Source organism: Girardinichthys multiradiatus, chromosome 24 (assembly GCF_021462225.1).
Source record: "Girardinichthys multiradiatus isolate DD_20200921_A chromosome 24, DD_fGirMul_XY1, whole genome shotgun sequence".
Classification (NCBI taxonomy): domain Eukaryota; kingdom Metazoa; phylum Chordata; class Actinopteri; order Cyprinodontiformes; family Goodeidae; genus Girardinichthys; species Girardinichthys multiradiatus.
The window spans coordinates 22,503,874-22,521,488 of NC_061816.1; the positions used below are offsets into that span (position 1 = coordinate 22,503,874).

General features: G+C 39.5%; 1 long non-coding RNA gene across 1 annotated transcript; it reads right to left on the minus strand.

The window, feature by feature from the left end:
• Positions 1 to 3,738: 3,738 nt before the first annotated feature.
• On the minus strand, positions 3,739 to 17,593 carry LOC124861775. The gene is made up of 2 exons (XR_007036747.1): positions 17,257 to 17,593; positions 3,739 to 6,216 (listed from the first exon to the last, which is right to left on the minus strand). It is a non-coding gene; the product is annotated as an uncharacterized LOC124861775 (long non-coding RNA).
• Positions 17,594 to 17,615: the final 22 nt, after the last annotated feature.

Consider the following 17,615-nt stretch of genomic DNA (forward strand, 5'->3'; position numbering starts at 1 on the left):
CACTACGTGATACTGGTGGAGGAAAACGTTTCCTGACTCGCTCCTCCAAAACACCCCAAAGTGGCTCAATAATATTTAGATCTGGTGACTGTGCAGGCCATGGGAGATGTTCAACTTCACTTTCATGTTCATCAAACCAATCTTTCACCAGTCTTGCTGTGTGTATTGGTGCATTGTCATCTTGATACATGGCACCGCCTTCAGGATACAATGTTTGAACCATTGGATGCACATGGTCCTCAAGAATGGTTTGGCAGTCCTTGGCAGTGACGCGCCCATCTAGCACAAGTATTGGGCCAAGGGAATGCCATGATATGGCAGCCCAAACCATCACTGATCCACCCCCATGCTTCACTCTGGGCATGCAACAGTCTGGGTGGTACGCTTCTTTGGGGCTTCTCCACACCGTAACTCTCCCGGATGTGGGGGAAAACAGTAAAGGTGGACTCATCAGAGAACAATACATGTTTCACATTGTCCACATCCCAAGATTTGCGCTCCTTGCACCATTGAAACCGACGTTTGGCATTGGCATGAGTGACCAAAGGTTTGGCTATAGCAGCCCGGCCGTGTATATTGACCCTGTGGAGCTCCTGACGGACAGTTCTGGTGGAAACAGGAGAGTTGAGGTGCACATTTAATTCTGCTGTGATTTGGGCAGCCGTGGTTTTATGTTTTTTGGATACAATCCGGGTTAGCACCCGAACATCCCTTTCAGACAGCTTCCTCTTGCGTCCACAGTTAATCCTGTTGGATGTGGTTCGTCCTTCTTGGTGGTATGCTGACATTATCCTGGATACCGTGGCTCTTGATACATCACAAAGACTTGCTGTTTTGGTCAGAGATGCGCCAGCAAGACGTGCACTAACAATTTGTCCTCTTTTGAACTCTGGTATGTCACCCATAATGTTGTGTGCATTTCAATATTTTGAGCAAAACTGTGCTCTTACCCTGCTGATTGAACCTTCACACTCTGCTCTTACTGGTGCAATGTGCAATCAATGAAGACTGGCTATCAGGCTGGTCTAATTTAGCTATGAAACCTCCCACACTAAAATGACAGGTGTTTCAATTTCATTGTCCAACCCCTGTATTTGTGTCTATAGTTATACAGGCCAGTGGTGTAATGGTAAAGTCATGGTTCAGTTCACATCTCAATTTCTGTGTTTTGGCTGTTCAGTTATTGTGACCTTAACTGCATGGAAAATGAAATGCAATACAGAGCTCATTTCCCGATGTGAAACTAAAACATAAAAACATTTTGAACTCACTTGAACACCAGGTGGTGTTCAAGTGACTGGTTACTAGAAACTCGGAACCTTGTTCACACTGCTGATTAAAAACATCCGAGCCTTCAAGTTCCTACTTATAGTCATTACCAGCCATCCCTGTATTGCTTTGGTGTGGCATTTGGAAATTTTTCATCTATTGATTTTTAGTTATCTCACTTAAGACAAAGCAATAAAAACATGTGCTTCCGTCATCTGAATGAAAAACACGTGATATTGAAGCTCCTGCAAATTATTTGAATGCCATTCTTGCACTATAATGTTTGGGAGCACTCAAGATCAGAAGTGTTAAATTCCAGTGTTCGGGGGCCATGTCCTGCAACTTTAAGGTCCACGTGAATCAAATACATAGGTCATTATTTGATTCAGACCAGGGATACGTCTAGACCGCTCCTTCATCTGCCTATTTTCTTTTGTGGCTCTTAATTCAAAAGATAATAGGTAGGTAATAGTACATCATTCGCAAAAACGTTAGGCTTTTGAGATGCGAGTTGTTCTCAAAGCCTGTGACTCAAGGCCTGCAATATCTCTTGTAACCAATTAGCAGTTGTTTCAAAATAAAAGTTTTAAATACAGATTTAGAATATGTTTTTTTTCTAATAATCTGTCAAATAGTTCAATTCAGTTAGAAGAAGAAAAGCTTCTATCTGAAAGCTCCCTTTTGTACTATATAGTAAACAAGTGGTCAAATCGAACTCATAAATTACTGACTTCTGGTTCTTCAAAATAAAATTCCTCAGAAGTTAAAAATAAACTATTGTTATTGTATTTCAGTTTTTTTAGGATTTGGGCTTAGCCAATTAGTTACAGTGAAAGGAACTTTTAATGGTTCAGGAAATCAATACATCTTGGACAATTTGTGGCTCACAGATTTGTGGAAGAGGGTTGGTGGATCGCCTTTTCCTGTTCTAACACGACTGTGCACCCCTGTCCAAACAAGGTCAATAAAAACATGGACAAAACAGGTTTGTCAAGAAAGAACTATACAGAGTCCCGACCTCAACCCAATAGAACTCCTTAGGATTGAATTAGAACAGACACTGCAAGGCAGGCCTTCTAGTCCAACATCAGTGTCTGACCTCACAATTGCACTTCCGGAAGAATGGTCAAAGATGCCCATAAGCACACTCCTAAACCTTATGGAAAGCATTCCTAGAAGAGTTGAAGCTGTTTTAGCTGTAAAGGGTTAGGCTACATCATATTTAACTCTATTGGATGTCATTCATGTTTATATGTGTGGAGAGACTACTGGAAACATGGCGTTTTATCAAGCACCATGGGAAAGGCTGTGCACACATACATTGAAGGCCTACGAGAAATGAAGGCATTGAGTCTGCATTTGGATGCAGACACAGTTGTAATTGACCTTGATTCAATTGGAGGCTTGTTTTAAAGAGAGAGCTAAAATCATGTCATCTAAAGGCTGGATGTGATCACAGACAGGGAGCAAAGTTAGTTATGTTTCCCTCTGTGGAACCATGAGTTAGGCCAGAGGCAGGGCAGAACTGTAACTGTAGGTCATTGACCATCTTAATCAGTGTTTATAGCGACTATGAAAGTACTTTACTGATAAAAAAGGATTGGATTTTGGTTAAAGATAAATTCATATCACCAAATATCCTCTCTCTCCCTTCACTCCCATTCCTTCACACAATCATGCTATCAACAGTTAACACAGGCCTTGTGTTTACATGGTGTGCCGGGCGCTGCGTGCACTGGTAGTTTTCCATGAGGGAAGGTTGTAATGCCCCAGAGGAGGGACCTCACAGAGGGGAGGAGTCAGTAAAGGAATGCTCTGGTTGTCTGTGTGTGTATTGCAACATAATTATGGTAATGAAGAGGAAAGGGGGGATGACTGTAGGTGTGGGAGTGTGTGTGTGTGTGTGTGTGTGTGTGTGTGTGTGTGTGTGTGTGTGTGTGTGTGTGTGTGTGTGTGTGTGTGTGTGTGTGTGTGTGTGTGTGTGTGTGTGTGTGTGTGTGTGAATGAGCTTCTGTTGGGCAATAATGACAGATAAGAGAAAAATGCCGAGAACTCCAAAAAATGAAGTTGCCATGAGTGTGTATGACACTTCTCTGGAGTAAAAAGTGAATACGTAAAAATGTAGACAGCGAGAGCCATGAAGTTAAGGGTAAAGGAAGGAGAGAGGAAACAAGCTGGAAGAAAGTGAGGGAGATGCAGACAAAGAAATCACTTGTTGAGACACCAGCGTCCTTTCCAAGGACAAGCAGACATGCCACTACTGTCATGTGAGGAGTCTCCTCCTCCACAGTCTGTTCAACTCCTCCCTCCAGAACTTCCTCATGTCCCTTATTTGACTTTCTCCTTCTGTTCCTGAGTCCTGTCAACTACTCCGCTCAGCGAAGTGAAAATTAGGTGAACGAAAGGGTGAGAAAGCAGCTTGCTACAGCAAGGAGGGTGAGGAAAGAGCAAGTCAAACGTTCACAAAGATGATTTTAAAGGGAAAATGTCTTTCTTCTTAAAATTTTAAAGGTTATTCTGATGTCACCACAAAGCTATTAGCAGTGTTATTCTGTGGATTTTCAATATGGTAATCTCATTCTTGCCATGCAACATTCCTCAATACCACATACGAAGATGAGTCTGGGGTAACTGCATATTTAACAGATTTTTTCTGTTTAAGCAGACATTTTCAAAGTGCAGTTTCACAATTTTGCTGACAAGAAGTCTGTGTTTAACAGCTGCGGTTCTTCTTTGGTGTACCATATTGGTCCAAAAATCAAGCCAATGTTATAGAATTACAAAGACTTGATTCCTCCTTACGATTATTGGATTCTGTCAAGTTAGAACTGCAAACTGGAATGTATTCTACAGTACTTAAACATTTTCTAAGGAAAAATCTGAAAAATCTCTAGTTTAAGAGACTTGCTGCAAGCAAACATGTAGGAGAAGGATTTCTGCTTAGATGAGACAAAATTTTAACTTCTTGGTCTACATTCAAACTTTTATTTGAGGTGGAAAACTACCACTGCATATCAACCTGAATACTATCTCCACAGTAAAACATGGCAGCAGTATCATGGTGTGCGGTTGCTTTTCTGCAGTGTAGACAGGGATGCTGGTTTGAGGTAACAGGAAGAAGCATGGAGCTAAAAACAGGGTAATTGTAAAAATAAACCTGTTACTGGCTACAAAAGACCTAGGGTGGAGGTTCACCTTTCAGCAGATCAACAACTCTAAACACACATCCAGAGCTACAAGGAATGCTTTAGATGAAAGCATATTTATGTTAGAATATTCCAGTCGAACACCAAATTAAAAACAAACACAACATTCTATCAATCAATCATTGCATTCCTCTAGATTTCATGGCCATAAAATCACAGGCTTCTACAAAATATAATGAAATACAACTTTTTGTCTATGGCAAGGCTGAGTGTTTTTATATTTTTTTAATAAATAAAACATACAAAAGGATAACTAACTCTGGTGCTCACAATTATTTAGTTGATAGTATGTGTCTTGCTTCCACCCCCAATATGAAGTGTCTCTATTTATTCAGGTCATTCAAAATTCTGAATTGATGCTTTACACAAAAGGTGTTAAGATAGCAACAGTTTACCAGTTTGAGCGAAAATGCTTTGGCAGTCAAAACAAAAAGAACGGCCCTGGTCAACTCCAGGCCTGTTCTGTCATTTGCCCATTCACACATCCATTTTACATTTAGGAGTTGCTCTTTTGTCCCCTTTAACTTCCATTTCCTATAAAAGACAAACCATTTCATACAAATGTACTTTACCCAGAGCTTATGAGTTGAACTTTGTTATACTTTATATTTTCAGGATTTTTTAGATTAATGATTGTAAAAAATGCCAATATTTCACCTATAATTTAGTCAATGGTATATTTTTAATGTGAAAAGTTCATACAAGAGTCCGTTGCCTTACATTAGTTAGCGGTTGTTAGACAATTATCAAATGGGGTACGAAAAGTCTCCCTGGTGGGTAAAGTCTGACACATGCCGTCACCATGAAGGGAAATGACCTACTTCCCTTCTGGTTGTTTCGTCTCCTTCCCCTTTTTGTGCTTTTGCAGTAATGGTCTTTTCATGCGCAACTTATTTGGGTGCTAAAAAGAGGGTCCTCTGTCACTGTCCTATTTCATAAGAGTCAACTGGCCCAAACAGGGATCAGAACCAAAATTGAGTGGAAATGGTGTGTTGAAAATCCCTACAAAATAAAGCAATAAATGAAATTATATGTACGTTCTTTTTCATGTTTACCTCCATAATGTATATGTAAAATACTCTCAGAAATAAACTGTGATTGTTTGTTTTACATTGCAAAGTAGCAACACATGGGTACATAAATCATATATCTGCTGATCTAGTATTATACAAGCACTTGCTCAATGTCACACCGCTGTTGTTCTATTGGACCATTTCTTTGTACCTGTAATCAATTTGAAATCCAATTGCAATTTATAAACGTCTGGGCATTTTCTTCTGTCCACACTCATTGAGACCTGGATAACACTCCAAGGGAATTCTATACTTGTCAGACTTTAAAAGAATTAAAGACACAGAACAATCAAATATCTCTAAGGTTAAAGAGGGGTTAAAAAAAATCCAACACCTTAATTTTTTTGAAGCAATGGCCTAAAATTTGATGGGTATCTTAAAAATGTATTTTCTTACTATAATGTTGTCATCTGGCCTACAAAGCACTGCAGTTGCAATTCTTCACTCAGGACTTTTTTTCCTTCTTCAATGTTTCAGTTCCATGTACAAGTGGCATTTATGACAAAACAGTCATTGGGAAACATTTTAGGCCCTTACTAATGTGATGAGTCCAGCGATTACAACATGCTACTTCATGCATCATGTGATGCCTCCAGACATATGCTCCTCCACACCACCTCCTCTGTGTTTCAGTCTCTGACTGGGAAGTTCACTACATTACTGGACAACTGCAGGAGAAAGAAAATGGTATAAAAATGCAGTCCAGTCTGAACATGTGTTCAGATTCATATGTGAAATGTCTTGTTTCTGTCAAGTTTTTTATCCTCTTACTGATTTTATCTTGTGAAGGTGTAGAAAACATGCTTCCAAATGTATTTTTTTATAATCTCTCCAACTTTCAGCTACTAAAAACATGACATGACAAAGTCAGTGAAATAATAACCTTTTGAGCCACTTGTTGAGCAGAAATCTCTTTCTGAGAACTGAACAAAGCCTGAGGTCTAACCTGTAGCTACAGGCAAAGCTTTTATTTTGAAAGCCTTTCTCGGAAAGCCCTCAACTGACATGAAAGCTGCGTTACTGCTGAGCGAAAGCTGACAAAGAAGAAATGACTCACTGTGGATGGTTTCTAATCAAGTTCTGAACTTTTTGTACCTCCAAAGTGTTGAAAGTCCAGAGATTTCTTTTAAAAAGTGAATTCTGTTAGTGTTTTACAGCTTCATGGAGGCAGTTAAGCACTTTCCTTCAATATCATGTTTGCACTTGTTTTGGTGGGTGCAACCACAGCAAACAGAGAGCTGCATGTACACAGCGATATGGATCTAGAACAGAAACTTGCTGTTCAAGCAGAGATGGTCAGCTGGAAGTGTGATCATTGACTTTTGATTGACCTTTTGGGAACCTCCAGAACATTTGGGCCTAGAGTGACTCCCACGGACACAGATTAAGGAGTACAGGACAGATAACTGTCTCAGTGGGAGTGAAAGAAAAGAGGTGCATTAGTGTTTTGCTACACTTTGTGCTTAATGGTTCATGTAGAATTTTTGCAAGCATGCAGCAAAAGTTGATTTATTTAAGAGAAAATAAATAAAATATTTAAAAATATTTTAATAATTCAACTTTAAACTAATAAAACCACTTGTATAAAGGAATACTCTGTAGCTATTTTAGTGGGATTCTGTCAGTAAGTTATCTTTCATTCACACTGAGGTTTACACATTGCAGTATGTGCAACTGAGTAAGTAAGAATGAGCAAAGACAATGGCTCTTTGTTGCACTGTCCTGGATTCTGGATGAGCTTGGGTGGCAGTGCCTGCAGTGATCCGTTTTTTTCCCTCCCTGCTTTCCTACATTGTTTTATATTTGATATCAGGAGAACTCTGAAAAACTAAACTAAATGTACGCTTGTCAGATCAAGTGTAAAGCATAAAGGTATGCATTTTGTTAAAAGTTGAGAAAACTATGGTCAATATTGTGAAATAAATTGCAAAATCTTTCTCCCACCCTCCTCTACCTCTGAGCGCCACACTTGAATTTGGAAATAAAAGTGACTTGCTCCCAAGGTGATCTCTTCAGTCAAACAGCTTACATATGAACATAATTTGAATTCACTTTGAATGCTGCATCTGTCTCACTCACCAGATAAAATACAGTTGAAAACATTTGCGCTATTCAGGTGCCTGCAGAGGTGTAATGCAGTTGTCTGCTGCAAAGAAGCTCCCCATAACTCATAGAACCAGCACTCCAGTGACTCTTTTCACATTTAATCCAGCTGTAAACCCTTTAAATGGGCATAATAATCAGTACATAGCCATTAAGGCAACTGATAACCCCCACAAACAAAAATGATTTATATTCTGGATCTCATGCTGTAAATGAGAGTGTCTTAGTCTCCTACTCCATTGACCATTGACCACTGACAACCACAATTGTGGACTTCTAAACCACATGTGTTTCTAGATTGACCAAGCATGCTTAGGTGTGTGGGGTGCCTTGAGACGACATTGTTGTAAATAAGCGCCATTTAACTAAATAATCGGAACTGAAACTATCTGTGTAGTTATGCTGCTATAGGCTTAGGCTGCTGGAGGACATAATGACCACTTTCACCCTCTTCGCTACATTCTCACACCACTCACCAATTTTGCATTATTTGCTGTTATTTCAGCTTTTAACCTTGTTCTCTCTATTCTCTTCCTAGAAGCTACACCTGGCCTGACTCTGTGTCTACCTGTGACACCTTTCTGGAGAGGGGAATCGTCCGAGCTTCTGCTGGCAACAACTTAATGCTCACCCTCTACCGATGATCCAAATAGCCCTGTCTTTTAGTGTTTAACCCTTTCTCTCTCCTAGACATGGCGATTGACTGAGCTTAACTGTAACAAACTCTATGTGCTCTCTTTCAGACTCTAACCTTGAAAACTGGCTCAGAGTTTATCTGTTCTTTCTTTCTAGGTGAAACGACTAAAGGAGCTACATCCATTAACATTTACTTTTCCTTCCCATAGAAAGTACTCCTGGATCAGTGCTTCTGTGTTCTTTTTGTGCCTCTGCTCTGTTCTCTCAAACCCCCAGTTGGTCGTGGCAGATGGCCGCTCACACTGAGCCTGGTTCTGCTGGAGGTTTCTTCCTGTTAAAAGGGAGTTTTTCCTCTCCGCTGTCGCTACATGCATGCTCAGTATGAGGGATTGCTGCAAAGTCAACGCCAGTGACTGTCCACTGTCTCTACATGCTCATCCGGGAGGAGAGAATGCTGCAAGTCACTGACTGGATGCAATCCGCTGGGTTTCCTTAGATAGAAAAACTTTTATCCAATTTGAATAAAAAGCTAACTCCGACTGCACTGTACCTGACTGTTGTGAAGTGCCTTGAGACAACATGTGTTGTGAATTGGCGCTATATAAATAAAACTGAATTGAATTGAATTGGTCACATGGCCGGCTTTTGACACTTCACGGTCAATGGTATTGTGTTCCCTTATTTGAGGCTGAGACACCAAAACTTCAGGTCTTCCTAAATCTGCCTCACCCATGTCTTCTTTGAAGCATCACGTTTGACTGTCCAGTGTTACGAGCACCTCAAGAATTTGTGCTGCAGTCAATCACCATTCATTCTGGAGATGTGCCTGGGCCACTCAAACTGGCACTTCTGGACTCGTGTGGTGTTTTGTAGAGAGATTCCAAGAATTTGATGGAGACACCTCATTTGAAAAACCTCCAGTTTGTTGGTCTTGTTTGGGAATGGTCCTGTTCTTGGATGCGTAGCGAAGGATAGGCAATATCAGAATGCCAAAGAGGTGTGTCTTGGTATTTTATTTTGCATCATCTAAACAAACCAGTGGAGGGATGTGATTGCTAATGTTTTGGACCCAAATTCACAGTGGAACACCTATGTTTAAGCTCTCCAAGGACACTCCCAAGACCATCTGCAATATGAGTCAAGTGGTCAACCTGTCAAGATGACAAGATCCAAGAACCTGGGGAAACAAGACAAGGACATGTGTATATAATTGATAATGAACAATAATGACTTTAAAATCCCTAGAATACTTTACTTTAGGGAAAAGCCTCTTGGTATCTAATTAAAAGTTAGTGCAAACGTCTGTGGAAGAAAGTACCGAATTGAACAGTTTCTGAATATGGATGTGTTTTCTTTACGTTGTAGATTTGAATAAATAGGGAATACAATAGTACTCACAACACCCATCATCAGAAATAACAGAAAATCCATGGAGAGAAAGTCTTTCTCTTCCTACCACCATCTCTCTTTCTCATTCCTCTAATTGCACCCTTAATCCACAAGGAGATTAGAAGGATGTGTAGGCTCTGGTTGTGTGTTTGTGTGGTCTGAATGAACGATACATAGATCCACCAGAGATTACTCGATCTGTGTCATCATCTCACTGGTTGAAATCAACAAGAGTCCAAATCCAATTTACTCCTTACAAACATCTACAGATACCAGGAATGTGTCAGATTTTGAAGCATCTATACCAACCACTAAGGATTTCTGTCATGTCAGAGAGCATATAGCACCCTTGAATACAGTTTGATCTGTCAGCTGGTTTGCTCCGTTATATTTGCATGTCATAAAACAGTTTTTCTCCTATGATATAATGAACCTGATTTCAGAAATCCTGCTGGCTCTAATGCATGTTGACCCAGTAAGAACAGGGCTTCTGGCGAATGTTTGCACCTATAAATAGCAGGGGTCTGTCTGTTTTATTTTCTCTCTCCTGCATCATGTAACCTGGTTGGTGTGGACCACTGAGGGATTAATTAATACTGGTACCAAGATATGTGGATCACTAGAAAAACATGCAAGACAAATTAATTAAGGAATAGTTTTCATTTATGCAAACTTACCAACTGTTCATATATTACCACGTAATAAATATCTTTTGTTTTAAGGCACACAAAGACATGCTGTAAAGGTCACCTGGGCCAGGAGCCGAACCCATGACAGCTGCGTTGAGGAGTAAGGCCTCCACACATTCTTATAAATACTGTCATCTAGATAGCATATTGGAAAGTATAAAATATACTGTAAAAGCACAATCAGAATTGTTTGCAGTGAGCATGTCACAGTGAAACCTTGTGATGGCTCATCAAGCAAACTGCCACTCTGTCTTATCAGGCTTGTCTTGAGCCTTAGGGGGAGGGAGGACCTTACAAGGCAAACTGTCACAGCATGAACTCAAATTTCCCTGTCAGGTCATACCTAAGTCTCCGGAAACACTAGTATAAACATGCAATTTTTTGCTTCAGCTTTTCCAACTACTAGTGTTAAATCTTTCATGCTTATGGCTAGGAAATGATATTAACAAATGCTCGTAATGTTTCCCCTAACAACACTACTATGACTCATTGTACTTGCTACTACTTTGACATTGCAAAGGTCACATTTTACATCCTCAGGTCCCAAGGTGTTTATATACTGCAGAACACTGTTTGGGGTCAAACAAACACCTATACAGCCTAAATTGCAAAACTTAAACCCCATAAGCTGCAGGAAAGCTCTGTTTTTTGTTACTTTTCAAGCTAAGGCTGGAAAGGTAAGTCTATGCCTTGTTAATTACAGTTTTGTCTTTCAAATTATAAGTTTTGTGACATTTTTGGGTTAAAGCAACCAAAAACCATTTGAACATTGTTATACCGTCTGACACAAGTACTCAGTACAACTCTTTAACAAAGTATGAAGTGCTTCACTATCTATTTTTTGGTGTTAAATAAATATTGGTTGTAGCTTTAAAGGGTAAGTTTAGATCTTTTAAAGTGAAGTTCTGTGAGGTTTTTATTGGTAATAGTTCCCATACCTCTAGTAAAGGATGTCTGGTCACAATGGAACTATTAGATAAGTAACTCATTAGAGTGACTTGTTGCAGAGAATGTTGAAATTAATCACATTATATTGTTAGTTTGTTTTGTTTGTTTTTACTTTATTTTTTTACATTTAATGTACTACATTAGAAAATTACTTTCAGGCAGATTTAGTAAAACAGCTCCAAAGTCTCAAACATGACATTTTTGATATTGAGAAAAATTATCATGATTGTAACATGTCTTCGGTGAATGTTCTCCTGGCCATATCTTATTTCATGGCGTGACTGCTACCCTTGTACTAGTACAAAGGCAGCAACCAAGTAATGGTTCTTGTAATAGCACCCTGGGAGCCCGCTCATTCTCTCTCTCCCCCCCCCCCCCCCCCCCCCTTATTAATAAAAATTGTGCAAGCAAAGCAACAACAAAAAATAAATGCTAAATACATCAAATGAACGGTAAAACTAAAAATAAAGTTACAACAAATATGCATAGAAAGAAGAGATATAAATGAGGTGAAACATATATGTCCATCCTGAAATATCTGACATAAAATATGGAAATAGAACATTTATTTCATAATATAAGAATAAATATATGGAATATAGTGATATTTTTTATTATGTTATTGTTGTCGTATTATAAAAATGGGTCAAAAAAGAACTGAGAACTCTGAAAATCTGAGTTTGCAAAAGTATGAAATTCATAAATTGAGAACTTGCCATCTTTTCTGGAAATGTAAATAAAACCACATTCTTATAAATACTGTCATCTAGATATGATAGTGGAAAGAGGAACATTTAAAATATTCACTCAAAATATTCAACAAACATTCCCTTGCATAGATAGCTCACATGCAGCAATGTCAGTTCTTGAACTAATATTCACATGTGAATGGCCAATATTTAAAGTAAAGAGTGCTGAAATGGGCTAGATAAAAGTCTCTGCAATAATTCCCTCCTTTTTTCAAAGTGTTCTACAAACACCTAAGTTGGACATTTCAAACGTGCATGTGAAGTTTGCTGGCGAAAAATCCTGAATCCCCACTTTAAGCAGTATGTGGTGAAGGATGTAATTAGTGAGAGTTAGAGTGATTAACGAACGTGTGGGAACCGGAGGTGTTACCAGACACACGTAGCACAAACAGAGCGTGAAACTCAAGGCTTGTTTTCAGGGAAATTGTGATGTGTAAGACATTTTTCTCTCACTGCACAAGCGCCTCAAATATGTGTCACCCAACCCCCCAGAAACCCCCCACCCCCACCCCCACCCCCACCCCCCAACACACACACACACACACATCTGTTCAGTTGGTCGAGGCTGCTGTGGGTTTTGCATTGCACTGAAACAGTTTTTGCGTTAGCTTCAGCTTTATAAGCTTAATGTCCTGCCCTCCTTATTGGCTGCTATTCTCACTTCTGGTGGCAGGAAATGACAGGCTATGTCACATTGAAAAGGTCATGAAACCAGAGAAACTCAAGATGAAACCAAAGCTGCTGTAACTGTGCACTGCTCTTAATAGGTGACATGGCTACATAAAGGTATGCCATGTCCTAATTAAATAATCAAGGGAAAATAATAAGAAATCCAACGTTTTAAACTTATGTTGTATGAAATTAGATTTATTGTTACTGTTGCTGCGAAGGTGATATGATGGATGTTACGAAAGCAACGCTGTGTTAATTCTGAATATACAGTTTGATCATTGCGATATCTTACTGTTCATGACTCTTGCATTGAGTGTATATTTTTCATGTTTTTCTTCTCCTCTATGCCACTACATCTAATGTTTAAAATGATGTATGCATGAAACATTGCAGCATGGCCTAACATTATAATGTCTGAAACTTATCGGCTGTGGTCTAGTGGGTGTAAACAGTGTCTTACACAACCCTAAGGCAAAGTATCCAAAGGAATACAAAACAAAGTAAAAATACACTGTATAGATTTTCAATCAGAATTGTTTGCAGTGAGCATGTCACAGTTTTAAGTGAAACCTTGTGATGGCTGATCAAGCAAACAGCCACTCTTTGTCTTTTCAGGCTTGTCTCGAGCCACAGGGGGAGGGAGGACCTTACAAGGCATACTGTCACAGCTTGAACTCAAATTTCACTGTCAGGTCATGACTAAGTCTCCAGAAACACTGGTATGCACATGCATGTTTTTATTTGTTTGTGTTAGAAATATAACACATTCAGCTTTTAACACTACTAGTGTTAAATCTTTCACGCTTATGGATAGAAAATGACATTAACGCCACGTCACTTGCTCGTAATGTTTCCCCTAACAACACTACTATGACTCCGTGTACTTGCTACTACTTTGACATTGCAAAGGTCACATTTTACGTCCTCAGGTCCCAAGGTGTTTATATACAGCAGAACACTGTTTGGGGTCAAACAAACACCTACAATGCCTTAGAGGTGCTTCACTATCTATTTTTTTTTGTGTTAAATAAATATTGGTTGTAGCTTTAAAGGGTTAGTTTATATTTTTGTAAAGTGAAGTTCTGTGAGGGTATTATTGGTAATAGTTCCCTTACCTGTAGTAAAGGATGTCAGATCATAGTGGGAGTATTAGATAAGTGACTCATCGGATTGGCTTCTTCTTTTCTTCTTCTTCATCTTCTTTTGGCCATATCTTATTTCATGATGTGACTGCTACCCCTGCTCTAGTAATGATAAGTGAAGGTTCTTGTATGAATAGCACCCTGGGACCCCCTCTATACTGCCGCCCCTCCAAACCGATCACTCTCTCTCGGGCTGCGCTGAAATGCCGGGAAGTCTCGTACAAAGCCTATGAAATACTCTCCTTATTCTACATTTATTGATTTTTATTGTAGAGTCTTATTGCGGAAGGGAGGAAGGACACTCTCAAGTGGTCCTTCATTTCTCCTTCCTACCCCTGTATTTATACCCTCTGGTTTTCATTTCTTTCGACTGGTTCCTCCTGTTTGCTACCTTTACAACTACCAGCTCAGGTCTCTGTGTACCTGCCTATGTCCCATGACCTGTCATTACCTTTAAGTTCCTGCTTCGTTATTATTATTAAACACAACTACTCACCGTGTGGCTCACCATCTCTGATCTGCACATTGGTCCAACAAACCAGCCCTCGATGACGGTGACAGGCGTTGTTCATGATGGATGTCAGTTTGACCATTATCCTCCTCTCTCCCACCTCTACTGTAGAGTCCACAGGGCAGGCCACAACTGAACTGACCCTCCTGACCAGCTTGTCCAGTCTACTCCTGTCCCCCTCTGTGTAGCCGCTCCCCCAGCAGATCAGAGCATAGAACATTGCAGAGGCTATCACGGTGTCGTATAAAATATTTAAAGGGCAAATATGCAGAACTCAGTAGTGCTGGTTCAGTACAGTGATTAAGTTGGTCAGGATGCCCTACATGATGAATCTGTAGAACCTGGTTTGGATGTTTTTAATCAGGTCAAACATCCTCACTCTCTTTTAAAACTGTTGGTCTTATTTAGCCGTCTGATGGTTAAGGTGTGGGGTTGTGTGTCCTACACGTCCTCTTGTCCAAACTGCTCCCCGTGTACCAATTAGTATTAAGTGGTATTGAATACTGGGTCCACCCACATCCCCGTCTCACTCCGTTTCCCTCAAAAGTTGGCAATTCTGGTACTAGGACACACCACCCACTGGCATGAATGCACAAATGATTACCTGTGGCCAATTTGTTGGTCTGCATTAGATAACTCTCTGACTAACTTCACTTTCCATATATATGGAAATGAGTTTTTCCCAGAAACTCAATCTTGGAGCTAGTTGGGGCAGGGCCAACACAAAAGACAATTTATATTTTACAGCAACTCTATTCTCAGAAATGTTGCAGCAGTGTTTCCAAATGCTTTTTTACTAACCTTTGATTTTAACATTTGATTTTGAAATTTTTGAAATGATTTACACTTGGTTTGCACTCTTGCATAGATATCATTTATATGAAATGGGTATTGCAAAACAGAACATTAAAAAAACTTGATCTGATAAAAGGTGCTGCCCATATGTTGCGCATAACAACAACAAACCTCGGAATATATTAAAGAGCTGCTCGTTCCACATCACTTCACACCTTTCATCAGCTCCGTGACTGCTGTCTTTTGTGGATAAAAGGCGTATAGACACTCTTACATTTCACATCTGTTCCTCCATAACAATACAACTGGTTCCCGACTTGAAAGTGAGTTCTGCAGGTAAGAAACTGACTGCTAATAAGCTCTCCACAGCCCCGTGCTTTACATAAAAAAAGCCATTTACCAAGCCCTAAAGCTGCACAACAAGCTAGGTAACTAGCTGTATCTGCCTCAGTACAGTTTCTTTGGGAACATACAAGTTGTAATATACATAATTTATATCTCGTTGATTGTTCAGTTATATATGTAGCGCAGTATGAAAAAAGTGGACCTAAATCAAACCTTGTGGAACCAGTATTAAACACTAATTGCTCTATTATAAACTTAGTACAAAAAGTAAACACCATTGTGTTTGTTTTGGGTGTTCATGGCAATAAAACTTATACTGATAAAGAATCTGTTTGTTTCCCTTTAAATGCTGCGACATGTGTAAGGTAAATCCATAGGTGTGTTGAGCAGCAGAGTTGACTACGTTGGTTATGGCAGAGAGGATTTGGCAAGTTTTTTATGGTTGCAACAGAAATACTCAGCTCAGTTGCCCAACCCACAAATTTTCCTTGTAAATGTGGTCAAGAAGTATTGGAACTATAAACGATTGATCCAAAAACGCACTTACTTTGCATTCTAAGATGATATTTTTTAGATTCTTAATCAAATGTAGAATATTATTACCAAATAAGCTCCACACAGCTTATGAGGACCAAGAAACACATGTATGGGTTTTTTTGGATAATTATTTGTTTTAAAGAAAATGCCTTTCATCTTTTGCATCTCTATCCAGGCAAACAGCAATGTCTATGAAACCCAGAACTTTTGGTTTGATTATTAAACATTTCAAATGCCTCAAGCATGACTGGTTCCAAAGTTCATGACAGTTTGAGTACTACAAGTCCAATCTACAGGGTGGTGAAACATTTACAACGTACCCTTTGAAGGACTTTTTAAAAGCCGATGGAAACTTCAAATGTAACAGTTTAAAAAGGCCCTTTTGATTCAGTAGGAGACAATGGTACAACAATTTTGGCATGGAATATTTCAATAAATATACCTAGAATATTTTGCAAACACATGTGGCCACGTTCCATTGGAGACAAGCAGGTTTCTTTTGTAGCCACTGGCTACAAAATGACATTAACTCCACGTCACTTCCTCGTAATGTTTCCCCTCACAGCACTACTACGACTCCTTGTACTTGCTACTACTTTGACATTTTACTTTACTTTGACATTTTACGCCCTCAGCTCCCAAGGTGTTTATATATAGCAGAAAACTGTTTTGGGTCAAACAAACACCTATACCGCCTTAATTACATAACTTTTTAGGCATTTTCCTCATAAATTCACAAATTATTCTTGGAATATTTCCAGTCTGATTAACAGTGATTGACCAGTTGACCTGTTCAAGGGCATTTAGTTCATTGGACCCTGCTCTGTTACATTTTATGGTTTATTGCTTTAGGTTCCTGGCAAGAACAAAAAGGTGAGGCATCTAACAGCTGCAACTGCATTCACTGAAAATTAGACATTTCTTGTTCTGGAAGTTATGGGTAAAATAAACTAATTCTCAAGCAAAGACAGATATTTTTTTGGTTTTGTGAAAAGACATTACCAGCTACTTGTTTCGTTCTATGAGGTGGTTTTTTTTCCTCCCCCAACAGGACACACTGACCTTAGAGAGGCAGAGCTAACTGCTCAGTGGATTACTCCCTCTGCATTCCGTGTGCTATCTTTGCTGTGTGCAATACTTTTTCTAACCTAGACTTCTTTTCTTTATTTTATGTTTTGGGAGAAAGAGTCACCTTTTTTTCCTTCAGCCTTTTGTATGCAAATGCAGCAGTCAGTCGCCTCCTGAAGTGGACTTTCACATCTCTAGCTGTAGCTGTATCTCCATGTGCCTCTTTTCCTTACTGTTTGCAGTGCAAGCGTGCTCAGCAGGCGCTACAGCGGTTTTTCTGCAGCTCCGACGTAAATGCTGTAAGGGAAAACTGTGAGGCCGCTTCATAAAAAATGTATTTAATTGGTGAAAGAGCAGAGGGTAATTGTGGAATTAAAAAAATGAGAGAAGTGGTGAGAACAGAATAGGGAAGTTGAGAGGGAAGTTGAGAAACATTTATCCCTCCCCTTTTCTCCCATATGTTTGACTAAACCCACCCCCCTG